General features: G+C 41.3%; 1 long non-coding RNA gene and 4 other non-coding genes across 7 annotated transcripts; all 5 read right to left on the minus strand.

Moving 5' to 3' along the window:
• Window positions 1–1,323: 1,323 nt before the first annotated feature.
• LOC111948498 (uncharacterized) lies at window positions 1,324–23,430 on the minus strand. 3 transcript variants are annotated; one of them, XR_002874504.2, is made up of 4 exons: window positions 23,363–23,430; window positions 21,216–21,308; window positions 1,550–1,661; window positions 1,324–1,473 (listed from the first exon to the last, which is right to left on the minus strand). It is a non-coding gene; the product is annotated as an uncharacterized LOC111948498 (long non-coding RNA). The 3 variants fall into 3 exon arrangements; XR_002874503.2 differs by lacking the exon at window positions 23,363–23,430 and having other exon boundaries at window positions 21,216–21,636; XR_013647274.1 differs by lacking the exons at window positions 21,216–21,308; window positions 23,363–23,430 and adding an exon at window positions 2,650–2,782.
• On the minus strand, window positions 12,173–12,336 carry LOC111948536 (U1 spliceosomal RNA). The gene has a single exon (XR_002874549.1). It is a non-coding gene; the product is annotated as a U1 spliceosomal RNA (small nuclear RNA).
• Window positions 14,580–14,743, minus strand: LOC111948515 (U1 spliceosomal RNA). The gene has a single exon (XR_002874529.1). It is a non-coding gene; the product is annotated as a U1 spliceosomal RNA (small nuclear RNA).
• trnag-gcc (transfer RNA glycine (anticodon GCC)) lies at window positions 21,635–21,705 on the minus strand. The gene has a single exon. It is a non-coding gene; the product is annotated as a tRNA-Gly (tRNA).
• LOC111948529 (U2 spliceosomal RNA) lies at window positions 22,252–22,442 on the minus strand. The gene has a single exon (XR_002874542.1). It is a non-coding gene; the product is annotated as a U2 spliceosomal RNA (small nuclear RNA).
• Window positions 23,431–23,758: the final 328 nt, after the last annotated feature.

Genomic DNA, 23,758 nt, shown 5'->3' on the forward strand with positions numbered 1-23,758 from the left:
CGATAATTACTGCCCACTAGCTTAATACATGTTAGCCTCTTTGGCACGCGGAGCACGAGACATAAAATATTCGGTTGTTTATTTATTTACTGATTCAGATAATTAATACCCCAAACATTATACAAAACTGGGAAAGTTCAAAGAAAGTTTGGACGAAAACAGACGTACTTTACCGTCGACGTCTTCTGAGGAAAAGTAAAAACTCCACGCGACTCGAGACGAGCCTATTCAGGTGCACATGCGCAGCTTGCAAAAACGTGACCCTAGCTAGCTTTAGCTATTACCAATTAATAGATTTACAATTCAAGTTCGGAGAAGTGTAGTTTTATTCCTGCAGGTATTTTTGTCTCAAAAACTAGATTTTCGTTAAAACGGTTTAATTAGAAAAACTGTTGATTTTTATCAGCCTGAAATATAAAAACTCAAAAATAAAAAATATCTGCGTCACACTTTAGCTTTCCCAGCACGTGTCTAAAATAAATAAAAAAATTTGGTGATACTTAAAATTAAATCTAAATGAAAACTATTTCCACAGGGACTTTATGGGAAGCTGCTCAAAGAAGCACATGTAAGCTGATTGAATGTTTTATTACTATTTTATGACTTTTTTATGCCTTTGTGTTTACACAAAGTTCAGCTTAATGTTTACACACATTAAGCTGAACTTTAAAAAGAAAACAAGAGAATACGGTTGCCCCTCTGAATAAGTCATTTCACCCCCTAAACCCTTTTTTATTTTTAATCTGATGGTTCTCAGTTCCAGAAATGTTCTTCATGTTTGTTCCATCAGTTTATGGTGTAGAACAGGGTTCTCTGGTTTTAAGAAGAAATTAATGAGGAAGTGCTTTTCTGCCCAATTAAGGGTTGGTTGTTTTACATAAAAGCATTTTTAGGTGTTTGTAAAAGAAAAAAACATTTGTTATTCTCCCACAAACAGCAGCTTTTTCCCCAGGAAGTGTAACACCTTTGACTGAAAACATCTTCAAAGTACCATTCTATTTTTAATTTTTTAGAAACATGTTTCCTACTTGTCTTTTAACGGTTTTTAATTATGTAGTAATGCAGGTGAAAACAGCTACATCCTCAAATCCTTTCATTTTTTAACTAATACTTAAACAGTACAATGATTGAACTTTTAGAAAATCTCTTTTAGGCTCAAATTATGATTTCAAGTGATCCAACCTGCTTCTGATCAACTAAACCTCACGTTACTGTTCATCTCAATCAATGTATTATTAAAAGTCAACTTAAAGTAATGTAAATCTTTGTTTGTTCCAAACAACATTTCAAAATGGGGGATATTTTCCTTCAATAAACACAACATTTTATGTTATTTATTATTACATTTTTTATTATGCTACTGGCTGCTGTAATGAGTGGTTCCTCCTGATTCTGTCGTGGTCAAAGAGGAGGAGTGATGTGGTGAGGAGTCACTGCTGTCCCAAAGAAAACGAGGATGATCCAGGAGGGAATCTGGTAGACAAAAGAGAAATCTGATAAAATACAGTAAACACCAGAGGAACTCTGCTAAAGGATGCTGGTTCAATACCTATGGAAGTTAGCTGACAGACTTGTAGGAAAAGGCTGGAAACGCTGGTCTTAAATCCAGACTGGATGAGTGGAGAGGAGCTGCAGGTGCATCAGGAGTTCCCGTCAGTGATCTGTGGAGAAAATCAAACCGACAGCAGCAGATCAGGCCAGAGGACACAAGGCAGAGGAACAAGGATCTGACCAACCGTGAGCGGTTCAGATCCCTGCTGGGTCCTTCCTGTGTGGATTCTCAATGGGTTCTCCGGTGATCCTGAATTGTCTCTAAAAAGTGAATGTGTCGGTCTGTGAGTCCAGGTGAGTTGTCTGGGTGAACCCTGCCATTTTCACGGTTTAAATAAAATTACTCAAACTTTCCCTAATTCTGTTGTTCAAGATCCTGTTTTCGTTTATGAAAAAACTGAAATTCTTCTTTGTTTCAATGAACATTTTATTTCCTCTGGCTCTTAATTTGATAAAGTTAGAATGCCCTTTACAAAGTTTCCTATACAACTTCCTAAGGCCCTTGGAAAGTCTTTATCTTTTGTATGTATTACAGTTCATGAAGTGGGTCATACTTTACAAGCACTGGATCCAACAAAACCTCCTGGAAAAGACCTAATTGAACTTTTTTTTATTTTTTTTAAATTGGCAGCAGATTTTATTGTGGAACCACTTTGAATCTTTTTTAATCTCTCCCATTAACAGTTGTTGGTAGGCTGCTATTCTCATCTACTTCTCTACCCTCCAGAACCTCCTGCTGCAGCTCCTCTAAACATCTGAAGGGGCATCATCCAACGTTTCTACTGTCTTCAGTCTGAGGCAGAAAAGGAAATGATGAAGAGGAAGGAAATAAAATGAGACAGAAGTGGGCTGTCTTCAACAGCCAGCAGAGTGGAGGTTCCACTCCTGTGTCTGTGCTGAGTGGGGGTTCCTCAACTATGAGTTATTCTTCTGTTGCAAAGGGGATTGTTGAAACATTGTTTAAACAAACACAACAGAATGGTGTGTGTGTGTAAAATCCTTCAGACAAACACTAAACTGCAGAATGATTCTTTCCTACCACAAACAAACATGGATAAAGAGCGCTCACATTTGGACAAGTGTAAAAGGAAAGTTGACCTTTCAAATAGGGTTGGGCGATGTCCCGTAAATTGGCCGTTGACGATGTTTGCTGTCAACCATCGGGATGGACGATGACATCGCCTAGGGCGGGGTATTTTTACATTTTTCGTTCTTATATAACTGCTATTCGTTATTTTGCTTTTTTCATTTTATTTCCCAACCAATGACTAATCCGCGATGATCCAGTATAAACTGAGGGAAGTGACTTTAACAAAAAAAGTAACAAACAAAATAGAAAAGAAGTGTAGTCTGCTCCCGCACTTAACTAGCGAAGTGGACCGGCGGAGTGCGGATTTACAGCTTTGTGTTTGATGGGAGGGGGGGGGGGGGGGGGGGTACATGAGCGGTATATGTGGGAGATTTAAGACTGCGATCCGTCCCGCAGCTCTAGGGGTACAAGCAACCGAAATCAGAACCGGGTCTAAAAGTGTGTGTCTGAGCTGAGCACAGCTCGGACCGTCAGCAGACACACAGCGGTTTGAGCTTCAAAGCAGAAATGTCGCTCAGTCCTTAGAAAACATTCAAACAATCACGTGGATTTGTGTTTCCAGTCGTGTCCCGACTAAATAAAGGCTGATGTTATTCACAGCATGCAGCGCCACCCAAAGCTAATGTTGTTAGCCCGTGTTAGCATACTGCTAATCCTGGCTACGTTCAGAAAAAGCACTGACCACCACACGGATTAAAATTCAAATGATGAGCGAACAGGCGTTTCATAATAACCTAAACATGCTTTTAATAATGTTACGAAGATCATCTCGTATTTTACCGAGCTGACATGTCAATGTATATAGCCGCTCGGCGCTGTTTAACATTGTTTTGTATTGAATTGTTACATTCAATAAAGTTTGAAAAAAAAAAGCCGCTCGGCGGAATTTATATCCTTCCGGTTTTCAAACCCTACTGCGCATGTGCGAATGATTTATTCCGACGGAAAGTGTGACCTTAGTGAACGTTTTTATATTCTGAAAACATTTTTCTGGGCCCATGTACACGGTTGGATTCTAATCCGACCATTGATCCCATCAAGATATTTTGTACATGTAACCGCGGCTTATGGTGTTGACTCGCAACGTGGCGGGGGCGTGGCATCACGATGGTGGTCTCTCCATCGGGATGTCAGTCACCCATCACGATGGACGATATCGTCCATCGGCACAACCCTACTTTCAAAGGTCTGATAATACAGAGCTGAAAGATAAAGTCATCAGCAGAATTAGAATTTTAAATGTTAAGAAAATGTCAAACTCCAAAGTCATTTCCACTGCACAGTGAGCCTTCATTTTCCTGCATAATGTCCGTAGACCAGGGGTGGGCAAACTAAGGCCCGCGGGCTGGATCCGGCCCGCCTCTATGTTTGGTCCGGTCCACTGAACAATATCAGAGACCCATGTTTTTTGTTTTTGTAATCTGGCCACATGATCAAGACCCGCATAGAACGTGACATTTTATTCCACCCTACTGCAGTCCGTGTTCAACCTGAAACCCCCTAAAATCCCTGTCAAACAGAACAGAAGACCGTCTTCCCTTTCTATGTCTCAGTTCATCTATCCCGATTTCGCTCGTTCTTTTAGAGCGATTATACTGCTTTTTTTTTTAAACAGCACACACTGTTCTGTGTCCTAATTGGCTGGAGACGTTGTCAATCAATCTCCTCTGTGCCGTGTCTCCTGTACAGAAACTCGGAGCTCTTCAGATCTACAGAAATCTTTGATCGCGATCAGATCTGTTTTCATTCTCAGACCTAAGACCTAATTTCTATGAAGGTTTGAGAATTTAAACAAGAGAAAGTATGAAAATTTTCCTGTCTGCCTGAAAAAAGTGTAGAAAGTGTGCGGTGAGGAGTTTTACTGCCATAAACGGCTGTGATCATACTCCGTGGATTTTACCAATCACGGTAGGCCTGCACAATATACCACAGTTTTACCGTTATCGCAATATCAAGGTGTGCACTATGCATATCGCAAAAGACAGTGAAAATTGCAATAAAAGGTAACCTTAAATGTGCTAAAATAATATTATGGAAACTTGAAGTATTTAACAAATCAAATACATCCCTTTATCCATTTGACCAATCAGATGAGACTTTTTATGTTAGATGCTAGCCACCGGGTCATTTGGAATATAATTTAAGGTATGTTGACTGATTTAATTTAAACTGCTGTATGTTTTTATTTGTTATACTATGTATCGCCTGATATGAAAAAAACTAAACATGATATGAAACAGTATATCACCCAACCCTGACAGGGCTCCAGACTAACTTTTTTCACTAGGAGCACAGTGGCCCCCAACTGAAAATTTTAGGGGCACAACCAGAAAATTTAGGGGTGCATACCGTAAATCAACATGCTAACCAAATCTACTAATTTCCACTGTATTACTTCGGTGTCCCCATCGATCATAATTGATAAATACGGAGCATCCTTGATTTTCGTGTAAGTCTTCACCGCAATTACTCCAACCAATTGTGCGCATGCTGTATCGTTGTTGTATGTTTCGTGAAGTTTTAACCCATTGTTCCTTTGAAGGTCGAGCTGGCTTTTGTATTTGGTGAAGGGTAGTTCCTCTTTAGCAACCAAGTAGGCCGTGTTAAATTTCGACATCCCCTCTGCCTCATCTGCGCTCTGATTTACAGTCATTTGTCTTTTAAAAGCAACCAACAGTGGCGTTGTTTTCTGATTTATATACATGTCACGACCTACTCGATGTTTCAGGCTGAGATTGTGTTTAAACAGTGTATTGTGTTTAAACTGCGAAGTGCCTGTACTATCGGCAAACTTTGTGTTTCCTGCTGTTCTGGGGTAGCTGCTGCAGTATTCGCAATTGATATAGTTCGACTGCTTATAGTAGCTCAGCCAGCTGAATTCTTTCAGCCAGTCCTCTCAAAAATGGTGAATGCGGGCTTTTTTCGCCACACCAATGACTGACTCTGCATCACAGTGATGTGCGGTGAAGTTGATGGCTGGTGAGGCACTGACTCCTCTGGAGTCAGCTTTACAATGAAAGAACTAAATATTTCACCATTCATTCAACGGCAGCAAACAGCTTATAAAATACACACAAGATCATATTTGTCCTACAGAGATTATTTCTTTTATAGATGGATAGAACACTCTCCTTGTGTATAAATTATTCATATGTACTGTAAACAAATTAAAGAATACAGATGTGTTCAGCACATACAGTGAGGTCAATAAGTATTTGATCACCCTGTGATTTATCAAGTTCTCCCACTTAGAAAACAAGGAGGGGTCTAAAATTTTCATCATAAGTGCATTTCCACAGTGAGAGACAGAATCTGAAGAAACATTCAGAAATCACGTTGTACGATTTTATTAAACAGTTTATTTGTATATTACTGTGACAAATAAGTATTTGATCACTTGAGTTAAACAATAATATTTGGTACAGAAGCCTTTGTTAACAATTACAGAGGTCAAACGGTTCCTGTAGTTCTTCACTAGGTTTCCACACACTGAAGCAGGAATTTTGGTCCACTCCTCCATACAGACATTCTCTAGATCTGTCAGGGTTCGGGGCTGTCGCTGAGCAACACAGAGTTTCAGCTCCCTCCAAAGATTATCTATTGGATTTAGGTCTGGAGAGTGGCTAGGCCACTCCAGAACCTTGGTTTTGTTGGCTGTGTGCTTCGGGTCATTGTCATGCTGAAAGACCCAGCCACGACCCATCTTCAATGCTCTGACTGAGGTAAGTAGGTTTTTGCCCAATATCTCACAATACAGAGCCACGTTCATCCTCTCCTTAATACAGTGCAGTCGTCCTGTCCCCTGTGCAGAAAAACACCCCCAGAGCATGATGATTCCCCCCCCCCGTGCTTCACTGTAGGTATGGTGTTCTTGGGGTGATGCTCCTCCTTCTTCTTCCTCCAAACACGCCGAATGGAGTTAAGACCAAAAAGTTCTATTTTGGTCTCATCTGACCAGCTCTTCCCGTGTAGTCCTGGGCTGATTCTTCACCTTCCTTAGCATCATCGATACCCCACGAGGTGAGATCTTGCGAGGGGCCCCAGTCCGAGAGACATTGACAGTCATCATTAGCCTCTTTCATTTTCCTGACAATTGCTCCAACAGTTGTTCTTTTCTGACCAAGCTGCTTGGCAATTGCCCCGTAGCCACTTCCAGCTTTGTGAAGGTCTACAATTTTGTCTCTTGTGTCTTTTGACAGCTCTTTGGTTTTGCCCATGTTGCTAGTTAGACTTCTCACGGATTTGCACAGGTGCCTTTATGCAAGCTAACCACCTCAAACAGGTGCAACTAATTTAGAATCATGAGCAGAGTGGAGTTGGACTATTTAAAAGCAGAACAGCAGGTCTTTGCTGGTCAGAAATCTATCTGATAAACAAGTGATCAAATACTTATTTGTCACAGTAAAATACAAATAAATGGTTTAAAAAAAATCATGCAACGTGATTTCTGAATGTTTCTTCAGATTCTGTCTCTCACTGTGGAAATGTACCTATGATGAAAACTTTAGACCCCTCCATGTTTTTAAGTGGGAGAACTTGTTGAATCACAGGGTGATCAAATACTTATTGACCTCACTGTATTTGACCATCAGTAACTATTCCTTGTTGGTTGACGGGTCGGGGTCTCCGCTGAGGCCATCGGCGGTTTCCCCGGCCGGTTGGCTGCCTCGGTCCCGTCGAGGCCTGACCAGAGCTCTTCTAGGGCCGGCGTTTGGGGGTGGGGGCCTGGGCTTGCTCCGGGGGGGGGCCGGCGCTTTCTGGCTCCCCTCTCTCTGTGTGGGGGTGGTGGTGCTGGGCCTGGGGTGTCTGCGCCTCCGGGGGTGGGGCCCCGGGGCTGGGTGGGCCTGGCCCCCTTGCTGGGGGGGGGGGCGGGGGACGGCTGTTTGACCACCGGGGGACAGTCTATCATCTGTCCCCAACTTACCCCCTTCCTCATATAACCTCATAATAGGGTGAGGGGGTGGGGGGCTTAGCCTGCGATGAGCCTTGGGGGGGGGGGTTCACTAGGCAGTGACCCCCCTCCTGTGGTTGCCGTATGGAGTGGGCCCCCCCTCTTTCGGTTTTATTTGCACCTTAGACATGTAGGGCCCTTGGTAGGGGGGGTGCTTGGACATCACTGCCAGCAAGCAGCGGATGTCCTCCTAGCACCCTACCCGCCAATTTTAACCGCACCTTAGACATTTAGGGCCCCTTGGTGGGGAGGGTGAGGGGACGTCACTGTGAGTAATCAGGAGACGTCCCCTTAGTGCCCTACCCGCCAATTTTAACCGCACCCCCCTTAGTACACACACCCCTCCCCCCTCAATATATACATCCCAACATAAACACACACACATGCACACACACACTCTCTCAAACACACATACACGCACACACATTTTGCAAGGAAGGTGGGACCTAGGACCATCTGTCCCCTGCCTCTTCCCTGGTGGGGGGTACGGGCCCCTTTGCAACGGCGGCTGTGTCCCCGGGGTGCTGGCTTCCTGGGCCCGGCGGTGCTCTCTCCGCGCGGTGGGGGGGTTCACATTACATCTGAGCCGGGGGTGTTCGTGTCCCTGGGGGGTGGGTTCTGGTCCTTGCTCCTGAGTGCTGGGCCCCGCCAAATTTCCAACTGTGGCCGAGCCTGGTCGGGCCATATTTACAACACCCCTTGTGGGCCCTCTTTTTTCCCCGGGGTTCCCCCCTCCTGGGCGGGGGCGGCGGGCCCCTGCCTCGCTCCTCCCTGGACCAACCGTTGGCCGGGCGGATGGCTGCCTGGAGTGCGGAGTGGGTCTCCCTTGGGGGGTCCTGGCCCGTACCTGGGGTTGGGGCGGGGGGATGCCCGGAACTCCTGGGTGGTGGTGGGGTGCTCGTCTGGGGCTGTGGGCGTCCTTCTCCGGTGGGGCCCTGCCTTGGGTTCTCCCGGCGCGGCGGGGGGGCTGCTCTCCTGGTTGGGCTGGGGCGGCGCCCTCTTTCCCTCCGTGCCTCCCTGCTCTCTGGCTCTGGGGGCCTTGCGGCGGCCCTGCTGGCCCTGGCCTGGGTGGCGGGCTTGGTCGCCCGGGCGGCGGTTGTTCCCTGCCGGTTCCCGTGTGGTGTTGGGGGGAGTCCGGCTGCCGCTGCTGGTGCGGTGGGGGTCTTGGGGTGGGGATGGCTGGGCACTCTCCCTCCTTCTTTTCACGTTCCACCATCCATTTTAGAAGAACATAAACACTCACCTGAGCACAGGTGTCAGCTCAACAGACTGAATGACTGAAATATTTCACACTAGTTGGTTTTAAGGCATAAGTATGCGTGTGAACACTATCTGTTTTGTGTACATGTCGACAGGTGGACATTTTTGCAACTAACAAGTGTGTTTATAACATTTGAGTGTGTGTGTGGACAGGCTCCGCCCTTTTTTTTTGTTTTTTTTTTACATTTGAACCTTACCATAATGATTAACAACCAGTAAACTTGTTGCTTTATGCTGCTTCATGGTCTTATCCCCCTTCCCCTCCTATTATCACCCCCTACCCCCCCTCTCTCTAACGTCCCTCTTTCTTCTTCCCCTCTTTCCTTTTCCGTCCGGTCCAACACCAAAGATTTTCAGACATGTTTGAAATTAATAAAGTTTGGCCTCAATTACAAAAGGGGTTTATTCAGACATACCTTTGGTTTGTCTGAAGATTAATAACCCCTCTTGTTAAAGTAAAATATGTCCAACCCAAGAGGCCCTCAGCTCTCATCTGTCTGCCTAGCTGTTGGACAGGACAAGTTAAAAAAAAAAGAAAAAAAAAAAAAAAAAAAAAAAAAAAAAAAAAAAAAAAGTAACTATTCCTGGTATTTTTTCAACTTCAAATTCTGGTGTTGAATCAGTGTTACTAAATGTCTGTAAAATGATCATAAAAAATAAAATAAAGGATTTTAGTAAAATCATGTAAAATTCATGTAATTAAAATTTTTACTTACATTTTTACCCACTTACTTCAATGTTGTTTAAAAAAAAAAAAGTTGAAAAACGTGTTTGGACTTACTTTTTGAGTCCATGTGTTGATCCTTCACCACAAAAACGTCTATGATATGAGTTTCTCCTCTTAATGAAGAAAAACGTTCTTAGTCTTTTTCTACGGCACCAGTGTAGCTACAAAACAGCTGTCAGCTCCTGTCTGTCCCCTGCTGGAAAGCCATTTCTGCAGGTCTATAGCAGTGCTTCCACCGCACTTCTCTGTTAACATTGAGCTCTGCCGTCAGACATGAGGCACAGCGCTTCAGAGCCTCACCCAGAGTATCAGCTCCGTCTGTGATCAAGCAAGACTCAAATGCTGCGATTTTAACCTCAGAAACTGTGGAAAACCTGTTGAGTTGACTGAAAATGTATATTTAACACAGATCAGTGGAAAATAATATTTACTTAATTTACCTTTTTCGATTTTATCACGATTATGACAGGTGAGGCTCTACCTCACGTGCCTCACCTGACCGCACGTCACTGCTGCATCATCATCCGATGGTGACACTGTAGACTCTGGCACTGGTACACTAGCCGCAGGTCGGAAGAATGAATCAATAGTTCGCTTGCTCATAGCTCAGACGCACGCACGTATCTAGCTGTGGTGATATTTTTCCCCGTTTCCTTCCCACAGATGTTTATGTGCGCTCGATGATCTCTAGGCCCCTTCCCCTCCACGCATTTTAGCCACTTACAGTGGCCATTCCCTATTCTTCTCACACGCATTGGCCGCCTCAGGCATCACTCAATGAGACGCGAGTGTGTGCTTGCGTCTCATGAGTATGTGTGCGAGCGTGTGTGGGTGTGTTTGCGTGCGTGTGCAACTACCCCTGGCTGCAGCCTGCAGAACTGCACAACATAGTGGAATGCTGGAACGCTGAGGAATGTGTACACGCTGTGGAATGTTAACCCCGCCCACATTGAGCCTGTCTTCTTCATTGGTTTTACAAGTTTCCATGTGCAACATTGCCACCTACCAGTTTTTAAGGAGTTTTTCCTTACCGTGAAGGGGGGGGGGGTCTAAGGGCAGGAATAACAGTTTAGTTTAGTCTGTTTTGTTAAAGCTTAGTATTTTCCCAATGCATTCTTTGTATTCATGATCCCCTTTTTATTGTTTTTCATTGCGCTAAATAAAAAAATATTTAATTGAATTAGAGAATTTATACAGTGATTCCTGTCTTCTTATGCCTTTTATAAGTTTCCATGTGCATGTATTAGGGAGTTAATAAATGTTGTCTGGCCTCACAGACTCAAAAAAATAACTCATTGGATGAACTCAATTTAATTGTGGGCAGGATTCCCATCCAATAAATGAGTAACCCCACCTCAAAGAAAATTCTTCCATGTAACGAAATATAATCGAGTTAGTCGAACTCAAATTTATCAAGAAAGGCAAAGGAAAAAGATCATGCAACAGAAGTCTAAAGCCAGATTCGAACTCAGAACCTCTGTATTATGAAACCCGCAAACTAAGCCGCTAACACTCCTGTGACGAAATGAGGCCGCCGGTAAAAATAAATAGATTCCTTATTTCTATAAATGTCGCTCTTCGTGTATCGTCTTATTGAGAGAAGCCGAGTTGAAACGATTTCATGCCACAGTTTCGTTTTTTACGTGGAAAAAACGAACTAAAGTTTTCACTTTTGAAAAGTCGAAGGATTTGAAGGACTAATAGTCATACCAGGCATTACATTAGATGAAGGAGTTGAACATTTTAATAGTTCAATGGTTAAAATAGGTGAAAAATTGTAGCCGTGAGACGGCAAAAAGCATAAAGAGAAACAGGAAAACGGCATTCAACAGCATGCCCCTTACTTGAACTCAATTATTTTGGATTACTGGAGTTATAGGGGAAACTATTAATACATTTTGTGTTAGGTCAATTAAATGTAGATACAATCTTTTAAAATAAATATTTTTAAATAAAACAAACAGAATTTTATTGTGTTACATGAAAGAGGGGCTTGAATCATTTTTTTGAGTGATACATAAAAAAATTGCACCATTCAAATTTTCGTTCCCTATGTTCTCTTTCTTCCTCATACAATTACCAATGACACAAAATGTGCTCCACTGATTCTTCCCCTTTCCTGCAATCACAACTGCTGTGACAAAGGTGAATCAAATGCACGGGCTCAGCGTGGGCGTGGTTAACATTCCACAGCAGACGGGCTCAATGTGGGCGGGGTTAACATTCCACAGCGTGTTCACATTCCTCTGCGTTCCAGCATTCCACTATGTTGACCCATTCTGCAGGCTGCAGCCAGGGCTTACTCTGCGTGTGCGCTCGCGTCTCATTTATTATTTCATTGCTCATTTCATTGATCATTGACGTGCCCCTTCCACGTTTTAAGTATAAAATAAATGGGGTAGCACATGTGCGACTGCATGTTAAATTCAGTCGCACACTCTCCAATTTTGATCGTAAAACGCAACCATTTAGTCCCAGTCTGGAGCCCTGCCTGAGTAAACTAGATTCTTAATCGTATTTATGACTGGAACTATAAAATTCTTAAGTGGCACTATTAATCATCAGGAAAGGCGTTTTGCTTTACACAATAAATCAGGGGAGAGCGCGAACGCAGTCCCCCACTACCAGAAATTATGCAGTCGAGATTCCCACATTTGGGGAATTCGCAGGGGTCAGCACAACCGGAGTGCAATGGCTGAGCCTCACCCTGGGTGAACCACCTTCATGATCATGGTATCTCCCCTGCCAGGTAAGTATGAGTTGTTCACATCACGTTCTCACAAGTCTTTCCCATAGACACTGAATATCATTAAGGTATTCACACACCCCTCACACTGACAGAGCTACAGACTTCAGGACTGACATTCAACACTGTGCTACACAAAAAGACATCTACAAACCATTAACTAACATCTTCAACATTGATCAGCAGAAAGAAAAATACCCATGATGCACTGCTGGGACTGAACAACAAAAAGCTAACCGATGACCACTGAGTTTCATTCATTTACTATCCTTTAGGCGATTCTCACAGAGCTAAAAGAGACAAGTCGGAATTTGACAAGAACTATCAAACGTTTGATTCATTGTATGTTGATTAAAAACAACACAAATAAAACTAAAATTAACAAAAAACATACATATCAACGTTTTTCTCTGCTAACACTTCCTGTTTCCTTACTTCCTGCTAACTAGAAAATCAAAGGCTTCATGCTGCCCCCTACTGTTCTGGCATGTTAACTACACTGCTGTTTAAGCTGACACACCAAAGCTTTAAATGAAACCAAGTAGTCCAAATAACTGAAATCTGTTGGGATGAATTAAAGTGTTCAACTTTTCATTAGAATACAATAAAATATATTTATTATGTGTGTGGTTGACACAACTGACTAAGCTCTGCCGCTCTCTAGTGGACAAAGTAACTAACTACATTTTTCAATGAAAGACCGAAATCCTCCAGTAATTCTGAAAAAGGTCCAAGATGACCATGTCAGAAAGGAGGACATCTGACACACTGTTATTGGAAACTAGGGTTGTGTCTGAATTCCCTCTCTAACTGCACTATAAAGGGGCTCCGCCATTTTTTTCAGCAAATCCAAATTTACAATACCAATATCCAGTGACCTGGAAACTTCACAGAAATCTCTGAGAAAACTTAGTGTACGTTGATGCTTACTTACAATTTTATTCCTCGTTTATGTATAAGAAAGATTTTATGTGATCCACGATTTGATCAATTTTGGTAAAATACATCAATTGCCTTCATGTCTTCTTTGACTCCATGTGTAATAAAGATTGGTGCCATCCTCACTGCGTTCCCAAGAGATTGTCAGGAGAAGCGGACGTGGATAGAATCAGGAGAAGGGCAGAGCCACATTCACAAACAACAAGGTTCATCCATCCACCCATCTTCTTACGCTTATCCGGGACTGGGTCACGGAGGCAGCTGTATAAGCAACGATGCCCAGACTTCCCTTTCCCTGGCCACTTCCTCCAATTCCTATTAGGGGGACACAGAGACGCTCCCAGGCCAGCCGAGAGACGTAGTCTCTCCACCGTGTCGTGGCTCTTCCTTGGGGCCTCCACCCAGTAGAACATTCCCAGAACGCCTCGCCAGGTAAGCATCTGTATTAGATGCGCCACCTCGACTGAACCCTCTTGATGTGAAAGAGAAGCAGTTCTACTCCCAACTCTCCACAGGGGACAGAGCATCTCACCCTATCTATAAAGGAGCGCCCAGCCACCCTACGAAAAACGCTCATTTCAGGCTTCTAACCAGGACCTCGTTTTTTCAGTCATTACCCAGAGCTCATGACCATAGGTGAGTATTGGAACAAAGATCGACCAGTAAATTAAGAGCTTTGCTTGATGGCTCAGCTCTCTCTGCACCACAACTGACCGATACAGCTACCGCTGAACTACGGATGCTGCCCTGATCCGCCCGTCAATCTCGCGCTCCGATCTTCCCTCATTTGTGAACAAGACGTCAAGCTATTTAAACTCTTCCACCTGGGGCAGGAGCATTCCACCCACTGAGAGATAGTAAACCACCTTTCTCCAACCTCAGATTTAGTGGTGTTGATCCTCATTCCAGTCGCTGAGCACTCAGCCACAAACCACCCCAATGCATGCTGGACGTCTCAGCTCGATGAAACCAAAGGGACAAGATCATCTGCAAAGAATAGAGAGGAAAGCCTGTGGTCCCCAAACCAAACCCCCTCCAGCCCCTGGCCCAAGAAATCCTGCTCATAACAACTATGAACAGAACCAGTGATAAAGGGCAGGCATGCTGCAGTCCAACGTGCACCAGGAACAGGTCTGACGAACTGCCAGCTATGCGGACCAAGCTCTTGATCCAATTATTCAGAGACTAGACAGCCGTCAGAGACGAGGAGATTTAGCAACCCAAAATTGAGGTTAACACTATTCTGTTTATTGGTTATAGTTAAATTACTACATTGCAACTGATCATTGAGGACATTTTGCTTTAAACAATATATCAGGGGAGAGCGCGAACGCAGTCCCCCACTACCAGAAATTATGCAGTCGAGATTCCCACATTTGGAGAATTCGCAGGGGTCAGCACAACCGGAGTGCAATGGCTGAGCCTCACCCTGGGTGAACCACCTTCATGATCATGGTATCTCCCCTGCCAGGTAAGTATGAGTTGTTCACATCACGTTCTCACAAGTCTTTCCCATAGACACTGAATATCATTAAGGTATTCACACACCCCTCACACTGACAGAGCTACAGACTTCAGGACTGACATTCAACACTGTGCTACACAAAAAGACATCTACAAACCATTAACTAACATCTTCAACATTGATCAGCAGAAAGAAAAATACCCATGATGCACTGCTGGGACTGAACAACAAAAAGCTAACCGATGACCACTGAGTTTCATTCATTTACTGTCCTTTAGGCGGGGGTATTCCTGGAATACCCCCCTGAAGTGTGGCGCGTTCCCTGATTGTTTATTTATCCCTTCTGCATATCTCTTCAAGGATTGCCACAATGAATCAACTTTCACTGATCTACAAATTTGGTTTGGCAGATCTGCGCATGAGAAAAACACAACTATCTCATTGGCGAACTCTAGCGGACAACATAACTAATTACAATATTTGAATTCATTTCTAACTAAAAACTGGACTTCAAACATATGCTATGTAAAGTTTGAGCTAGCAATACCACAATTAAAACCGTGTTCAATACTGGATCCGATTTAGGCTGAATGTTGTAGTACTTTCGTTTTATCTAACATGATAATGAGAATTTTAGTCAAAATCCTAGCCCGGCGTTTAGACCCAACAATACATAATGTTATTTCAGTTGACCAAACTGGTTTCATCTCTGGACGCCAGTCTTTCACTAACATGCGTAGTCTTTTGAACGTCGTTTATTCTCCGGCGTCCACTGGGGTACCCGAGGTGGTTGTCTCGTTGGATGCAGAGAAAGCCTTCGACAGGATTGAATGGGAATATCTATTTGAATGTCTAAGAACATTTGGATATGGGCCAAACTTCGTCTCCTGGATCCGGCTCTTGTATACTTCTCCTGTAGCTTCTGTGACCACAAATGGCAAACAATCTAAATATTTTCAGTTATTCAGAGGAACATCACAAGTTTGTCCAATTAGTCCTCTTTTATTTGCTTTAGCTATAGAACCCTTATCTATTATCCTTAAATCAACAAAGGCATCCACAGGGGAGGGGAAGAGCTCAGAGTTTCGTTGTACGCAGATGACCTTTTAGTGTATATTTCTGACCCTGTCCCAACTGTTCCCCACATCATTGATATCCTACGGATGTTCGGGGCTATATCTGGATATAAATTAAACTTCCGTAAAAATCAGTGCTTTCCTCTTAACAACTTAGCGCTTCAATTACAAGACACTACCTTACCATTTCAGATGTCCACAAATGGTTATAAGTACTTGGGAATTAATATCACAAGAGACATACAAATTTTGTATCAAGAAAATTTCCTTGCCTTACTGGAGAAGGTTAAGACAGACCTCAAGAACTGGGAGGTTCTTAACCTGTCTCTTGCAGGGAAAGTAAACAGTATAATAATGAATATACTTCCCAGATTCCTTTACCTGTTCCAGTGCATCCCCCTCTACATCCCTTTCTTTAAATCAGTCGACAAAAGCTTTTCTTGATTCATCTGGAGCGGCAAGAACCCAAGAATCTGTTTAAAATTATTACAAAGACCTAAACATCAAGGTGGCTAAGGCCTACCAAATCTGTGCCACTACTACTGGGCATCTAATATTCAAAAGATTATGCATTGACTTCAGGCTTCTGACATTAACTGGTGTCGACTCGAAGTCTCCTCCTGTAAAACAACAGGCGATTCTCACAGAGCTAAAAGAGACAAGTCGGAATTTGACAAGAACTATCAAACGTTTGATTCATTGTATGTTGATTAAAAACAACACAAATAAAACTAAAATTAACAAAAAAACATACAAATCAAACGTTTTTCAATGCTAACACTTAACCACTTCCTGTTCCTTTGTTTCCTGCTTACTAGAACATCGAGGTTCTGCCGCCGCCCCCTACTGGTCTGGAATGTGAATTACAAATGTAAACAGTTTGATCACCAAAGCTCAAAACAAAACCACGTGTCCCCAACAGCTGGGGGGTATTCCGGAAAGCAGGTTATGCTAGCTCCCACGGTAAGTTCGAGGCTAAGGAAGTTGATAACCTCAATTTTCGGTTCCAGAAATGGAGGTATGTTTCAAGGTAGGTGAAGTTGCCATGGCAACTCATGCTCTGAGCATGACCTGGTCCGGAGCAGGTTTAGCTGAAGGTTAGTTTGTTTACAGAGAGGTGAAGCAGCATGCCGTGTCCATTTGAAGATGATTTAGTGAATGAAGAAGCTCAGATAATACTTTTTCCACTGTGAAAGTGTGATAAGACCACATATGGATGTTTAAAGATAAACTTTTTTACTTTGATCTGACTTAATTATTTGCTTCAGGTAAGATAATTAGAAATCTCTTTTTTTGTTAAGTCAGTTTAAAAATAACACGCAGTTTTCAGACAGTTATTTTGCCTTCATTCAAATTAATTCAATTAAGTAGGTGTAACTTTGGTGCTGCTGTTAGATCGGCACCGCAAAGGATTATGGGATACCATTACCTTTGCCTGTCTGGACGGATTTGGGTTTAATTGTGGGTTTTTGACAGAATGTGTTTAGTTGTATAGCTATTTTACCGTGTTTTGCCGAGTTATTTTGTCCTACTTTGCACCATGAGGGAAGGGAGGGAGAGGATCATGGAGAGGATGATGAGTTTATATAGCACCCCTACTGTCTAGTACCATATTGACAATGTTGGAAAATTCCTAAAAGTATGTACCAAGCACATACTGTTTTGTTCTTTTTATTGTTATAAAAATGAGTATATCTGCCGGCTCAAACTTAGACATATGAGAGTTCAAGAATTATAATTCATTACGATGGAAAAAAGATTAATTGAATTGGAGTAATATGACATTTAGTTAAATAAATATGTAAATTTGAGTTGTATTAACAATTATTGAGTTTTATAGACGTAAGAAATTAGGTTGAATAAATTTAACTCAAATACTTGTTACCAATAGAAGTAATTCATTTAAGTTGGCAAAATTGGATAAGTTATATAAATATATATATGCGTCACATGAAAATGGAAATAAGATCAGAAACTCGTGCGTTTACTTTTTCTGTTCTTCTACTACAAGCAGAAACTCTTTCTTTTGCGGATGCAGTCATATTACTTTTTTGATGGACGTATAATCTTCACACGCCGTCATTAAAACCTCAGACTCCGTCTCACTGAAGTATAGCGCTCTCTTTTTTCTCCACGCGTTTCCATGGTGACTCCGTAAATCGGCGATCCATTGAGAAGGACTTTATGTACTGGACATGCATGTGCATTAACCCAGGGTTACCAAGTCGAGCGTAGTTACGCCAACTCATTTCCGGTCTTTTGAAACCAACATACCCAGAGTAAGCAAGTTCAGGCGGATTTCAGCCAGAGTTCAGGCTTAAAGTCAGGCTAGTTTAAACATGCTTCCTGGAATACCCCCCTGAAGTGTGGCGCGTTCCCTGATTGTTTATTTATCCCTTCTGCATATCTCTTCAAGGATTGCCACAATGAATCAACTTTCACTGATCTACAAATTTGGTTTGGCAGATCTGCGCATGAGAAAAACACAACTATCTCATTGGCGAACTCTAGCGGACAACATAACTAATTACAATATTTGAATTCATTTCTAACTAAAAACTGGACTTCAAACATATGCTATGTAAAGTTTGAGCTAGCAATACCACAATTAAAACCGTGTTCAATACTGGATCCGATTTAGGCTGAATGTTGTAGTACTTTCGTTTTATCTAACATGATAATGAGAATTTTAGTCAAAATCCTAGCCCGGCGTTTAGACCCAACAATACATAATGTTATTTCAGTTGACCAAACTGGTTTCATCTCTGGACGCCAGTCTTTCACTAACATGCGTAGTCTTTTGAACGTCGTTTATTCTCCGGCGTCCACTGGGGTACCCGAGGTGGTTGTCTCGTTGGATGCAGAGAAAGCCTTCGACAGGATTGAATGGGAATATCTATTTGAATGTCTAAGAACATTTGGATATGGGCCAAACTTCGTCTCCTGGATCCGGCTCTTGTATACTTCTCCTGTAGCTTCTGTGACCACAAATGGCAAACAATCTAAATATTTTCAGTTATTCAGAGGAACATCACAAGTTTGTCCAATTAGTCCTCTTTTATTTGCTTTAGCTATAGAACCCTTATCTATTATCCTTAAATCAACAAAGGCATCCACAGGGGAGGGGAAGAGCTCAGAGTTTCGTTGTACGCAGATGACCTTTTAGTGTATATTTCTGACCCTGTCCCAACTGTTCCCCACATCATTGATATCCTACGGATGTTCGGGGCTATATCTGGATATAAATTAAACTTCCGTAAAAATCAGTGCTTTCCTCTTAACAACTTAGCGCTTCAATTACAAGACACTACCTTACCATTTCAGATGTCCACAAATGGTTATAAGTACTTGGGAATTAATATCACAAGAGACATACAAATTTTGTATCAAGAAAATTTCCTTGCCTTACTGGAGAAGGTTAAGACAGACCTCAAGAACTGGGAGGTTCTTAACCTGTCTCTTGCAGGGAAAGTAAACAGTATAATAATGAATATACTTCCCAGATTCCTTTACCTGTTCCAGTGCATCCCCCTCTACATCCCTTTCTTTAAATCAGTCGACAAAAGCTTTTCTTGATTCATCTGGAGCGGCAAGAACCCAAGAATCTGTTTAAAATTATTACAAAGACCTAAACATCAAGGTGGCTAAGGCCTACCAAATCTGTGCCACTACTACTGGGCATCTAATATTCAAAAGATTATGCATTGACTTCAGGCTTCTGACATTAACTGGTGTCGACTCGAAGTCTCCTCCTGTAAAACAACAACTCTGACAGCCCTAACTGGATATAGTCTCCCCTGTGTCATTTCACACTATATTACACACAATCCAATCGTTACAAATACCTTTAAAATTATATTTCAATTCAGACAGACGTACGGACTCACTCAAGTGCTTACCACTAGTCCTATATGCAAAAATCACCTTTTCCCCCCTGGTCAGACAGACTTCGCATTCACAATTTAGGAAGATAAAGGTATTATCAACTTTAAGGACATGTACCTAAACGGTATATTTGCAAACTTTAACGATCTTGCTTCAAGTGCATCACTTCCTTCAGCAGCATGACCCTAACTTCCCTAACATACCCCCAGTCTCCGAGTTAGATGAAGTGTTTGAGTTGCCACTTAATTCAAAAAAATTAATTTCCAAAATCAAAGACTGCATATCACTTCATGACAGCGTAGCTCTTCTGAAAATAAGAAGTAGCTGGGAGGAGGAGCTTGGGCGAGTTATGGATGATAATGTATGGAACAGGGCCTTACAGAGAGTTAACCACAGCACCTCTTGTGCCAAGTTAAATATAATAAAGTTTAAAATTATTCATAGGGCTCACTTCTCTAAAGCAAGACTGTCAAGAATTTATCCTCATCTGAGTGCAAATTGTGAAAGATGTCAAAATAGCCCAGCCAATCTAACCCACATGTTCTGGTCTTGCTCTGCTCTGGTGAATTACTGGTCTACAATTTTTAAAACTTTATCAGACGCACTCGATATCAGTCTACAGCCTAGTGCAGAAGCAGCCATAGTTGGTGTTTCACACCAAAACCCAGATACATTAAGAAAAAGACACAAAGGCATTCTTGTTTTTGCTATTCTAATAGCAAGGTGCCATATAGTATTGCACTGGAAATCTAAGGACCCACCCAGGGTGTCCCAGTGGCTGACGGATCTTATGCAACTATTACAACTTGAAAAAATAAAATATTCAGTTCAGGGATCGAGGGACAAATTTTTCTCAATCTGGGGTCTGGTTTTAGATCACTTTGGCAAACTCAGAATTCTACCTGAGGCCTCCTCACATTCTAGCATCACATCTCAGTAGTTTATAGTTTAAAATATTCCAACTGTTCTTAAATATTATCAGCATTGTTAGTATTATTATTTTTCTTTTTCTTACATATAAATATCACATCAGCTATATATGTTACTATAATTCTCCTTTTTAAGTTGCCACTTGGCTGATCGATTTGGCCATCGAGTTGATCACATAGAGATATGCTTTTGTTATATTGGACAATATATATCTTATCCTTGTCTTGCAAACTATGGGGGGGGGGGGGGGGGGGGGGGGTTTGAAGTGTTTGAAAAAATAAAAATAAAAACTGGCCATGTCGTATTACAAATATGAAACTATATCTTTGTTTCATTGTATTTCATGTATGTAACAATTCTCTTTTTGTTTGTAATAAAAACAAATTGAAAAAATAAATAAAAAAAAAATCTATATCTCCCACCTCTACATGTAGCATGTTCACAATAAAAAATATTTAAAAAACAGATTCACTAAAACCTCAGGGAAGCAGAGCTCTGTTTAGTGCAGATTAGCAACTTTTTTTCTGAGAAATAAACCTTTTTAGAAAACACTCAGTGGGAGAAGATGAATTTAGATGGATGGCAGCAGACTCACACCGTGCAGCATCATCAAGATGTCCGTTGATTCCTGTTCATCTCTGGACTGTGATCGGACGTTTCACTCTCAAGCTTGGGGTTTTCAAAATATCTCAGGAAGAAGAAAAAAAAACAAAAGGTACAATTATAAACTCAATCAGTTTTATTATTTTAAAATGCAAGATGTTTTCAAAAGACTGTCTTAATTTATCTGATCTGTGTAAATCTTTGCAGTTCTGAAATTCCTATTTTTGTTAAATTGTAATAGTAAAAGTTAGCAGTCGGACACACTAACCAATCACACCAGACACAACTTGGCTTCATTCTGAAATATCTGTAAGACTTCATAATTAATTCCATAACAATTTATCTGATCATATTGTAAAATAAATATTTGACTATTTGAGATTGTTTTTAGGTATGAGAAAAAGAGATGCTTGCATTGGCCGGGAATCGAACCCGGGCCTCCCGCGTGGCAGGCGAGAATTCTACCACTGAACCACCAATGCATGACAGATTTAAAAAACAATGGCTAGAACAGTCTTTTCTTCCCCTCAGTGTTACACTTGTAGCATTGGTGCTTCACATCACCTCCTGAACGTTTACCTGAAGAAAGGAAAAAAAACACAGGGAAGCGCATTCTCCATTTGATCAGCAATCTTCAAACATCTCATAAAAGTAAAGTGCCACACATTGAGTGGTCGACAGATAATTCTTTTCCTATTGAATTGTCCAGTAATGCAACCCTATTGTATTTATAACTGTAAAATCGTACCAAACGTACATTCTAAAGCATTCTATAAAAATACACAAAAGGGGATTAAGAAAAATACCTGGAATGCATACATTTAAATACATTAAATAAAAGTCAACCTTTAAAAATAATCCTCCTCAAGAAGCTAAACATCATGTGAAAAGTTGAACCTGTTACAACACACATTGAGCAACACCTACACAACACTATCTACAGCACATGATTAAGCCCATTTGCAAACTAACAACTAAATACTTGTGAGAACGATATTTAATATCATATTTGCTTTTGACAGAGAAGGGGGGGGTGCACCGTTCCTGGAGGTACTGCAATACCAGGTCGATGCGTGGAGTGGACGGAGCAAGCCCCTATTCCATCTCCCTGTTCCAAAAATCAATTTAATATATGGTCCCCGGGTAGGGGACGTATCAGATATTAAACTGATAAGAACAGATACTACACTTGATCTTAGCCAAAAGGCCGAGAAGCGATACCAACCACTAGGCAGAGGAAACCAAGTCATTCTGCTTTCTACAAATCTAACTCAAGGTTATACAATGTCCAAATAAACGTTAAATCAACGTTTCTATAACTTAAAGCAATAAATAAAGTCTAATCGTGAAACCGGAATAAATCAATGAGCGGTAAAATTTGAAAAAACTAAAGACGATAAAGAAGCCTTCGTGTTACTTCCGGGACACGTGGTATGATCTAGTCCTATTGGAAAACATGAAGCAACAACTACATAAAACAACCATTTTAAGAACGTCTTTATATACATTCATATCATGTATTTAACTCCCACCTCAATAGAATTTATTCTGTGTGATTAACTATACAAAAATCGATCATTCCTCTTAAAATAATCTATTTTCGATACTGACTCGAAACAAACTGAAGACCCACAGCGCCCTCTAGCGAAAGCAGGTGAAAATACACCCTCTTTCCTGGACACGCAGTATGAAATTCACCCGCAAAAGACCAATTTACGTGGGCTGTATTTTTTAAATAACCAACAATAAATTAACTACAAAACTAGAATAGTCAGTAAATATTAATACAGTTCAAATTAGTAGAGTTTAAAAAGTACACCAAAGAATATCTTAAGGTAACCACATAATTAAAATAATATAATGCCTCACCACTACTAGAGACTCTGTCCATCTAGAACATTTTTCGAAAACATCCCAAATGCGGTGAGCAAAGTTAAAATTCTGTTTTTTTAACTTTTTTGACAGGAAAAAGTCGCTAATTACTGCCCACTAGCTTAATACATGTTAGCCTTTGGCACGCGGAGCCCGAGAAGTAAAATATTCGGTTGTTTATTTATTTCCTGATTCAGATAATTAATACCCCAAACATTATACAAAACTGCGAAAGTTTAAAGAAAGTCTGGACGAAAACAGACGTACTTTACCCATTTTACCCTCGACGTCGTCTGAGGAAAAGTAAAAATCCATGCGACTCGAGACAATAAGCCTATTCAGGTGCACATGCGCAGATTGCAAAAACGTGACCCTAAAGAGCTAGCTTTAGCTATTACCAATTAATAGAAAAATTACAATTCAAGTTCGGAAAAGTGGTTTTATTTCTGCAGGTATTTTTGTCTCAAAAATACATTTTTGTTAAAACAGTTTAATTAAAAAACAGTTGATTTTTATAAGCCTGAAATATAAAAAATATCAGCGTTACACTTTTATTTTAGCTTTCCCAGCACGTGTCTGAAATAAATAAAAAAACTATTGGTGATAATTAAAATTAAATCTAAATGAAACTATTTCCAGAAGGAGTTTATGGGAAGCTGCTCA

This window comes from Oryzias latipes, chromosome 13, assembly GCF_053564925.1.
Source record: "Oryzias latipes strain Hd-rR chromosome 13, Olatipes_Hd-rR_3.1".
In the NCBI taxonomy this organism is placed as follows: Eukaryota; Metazoa; Chordata; class Actinopteri; order Beloniformes; family Adrianichthyidae; genus Oryzias; species Oryzias latipes.